Below are 922 nucleotides of genomic sequence, written 5' to 3'. Positions count from 1 at the left end.
GACCATACGTGTACTGATGAACAAAAGAATACAGGTTACTTCACAGTTTTTCTGTATTTGATTGAGAAACCAGTGGTCTACCGTTGAGTTAAATGTTTTTAAGAGATAAATTTTGAAAGCTGCATTCCCTCGCTTTCAGTAAATATGTTGCTTATTCTTTTGGTAGTTTTTGACTTATTTAGTCCCTCGAAGCGTGAGACATTAATACACAGTTAATGCCCTTTATATATAAGTATTTATATTTATGATGAAATGATGAATTTTTTCATTACGAAAATTTTTCGTTATTTTTTCATTTTGAGGTTTTTTTCACGCTGACTACTCGATAAATTTATCCTATATTATATTATATATATATATATATATTCTTTCTTTTACTTGCTTAAGTGATTTGACTGTGGCCAAGCTGGAGCATCACCTTTATTCAAACAAATTGACCCCAAGACTTATTCTTTGTAAGCCTAGTACTTATTCTATCGGCCTCTTTTTCTGAACTGTTAAGTTACGGGGACATAAACACACCAACATTGGTTTTTCTTTTTTCTCTTTCAAACATTTAAATATGGGGGAAATTTTTTAATGAAGAGTAGTTCCATTGCCTTTCGGTATTGTGGATCGTCCCATGTACATTTATAAAAGGGAAAGATTTTGAACTTTCCGTCTCCGCATATTTCCAGATGTTTACTTAATGGAATCATTCTTAGTTCTTCTTGTCAGATATGTTGCCTGTGAATTCTTGCACGTTGACAGAGTGAGTTATTCGTTTCGCCAATGTAATTTTCTTTACAGTTTGGACAGGTGATGCAGTATATGAGATTTTGTGTTTTGCAGTTCATATCTGCATTTATTTTAAAAATAGATCCGTTCTTGAATTTTATGTGGGAACCACTTTCTATGTATTTGTAGTTGTTGGTATTGTTAC

General features: G+C 32.2%; 1 protein-coding gene across 1 annotated transcript in view; it reads left to right on the top strand.

Moving 5' to 3' along the window:
- The window catches only part of LOC106877452 (uncharacterized), a 45,164-nt gene that overhangs the window by 41,881 nt on the left and 2,361 nt on the right, over window positions 1–922 (top strand). The gene's annotated exons all lie outside the window — the stretch shown is intronic.

The sequence above is a fragment of the Octopus bimaculoides genome, chromosome 8 (genome assembly GCF_001194135.2).
Source record: "Octopus bimaculoides isolate UCB-OBI-ISO-001 chromosome 8, ASM119413v2, whole genome shotgun sequence".
Classification (NCBI taxonomy): Eukaryota; Metazoa; Mollusca; class Cephalopoda; order Octopoda; family Octopodidae; genus Octopus; species Octopus bimaculoides.
Note: the sequence above shows the minus strand (reverse complement) of the source record. Positions and strands in the feature narration are given on the sequence as shown.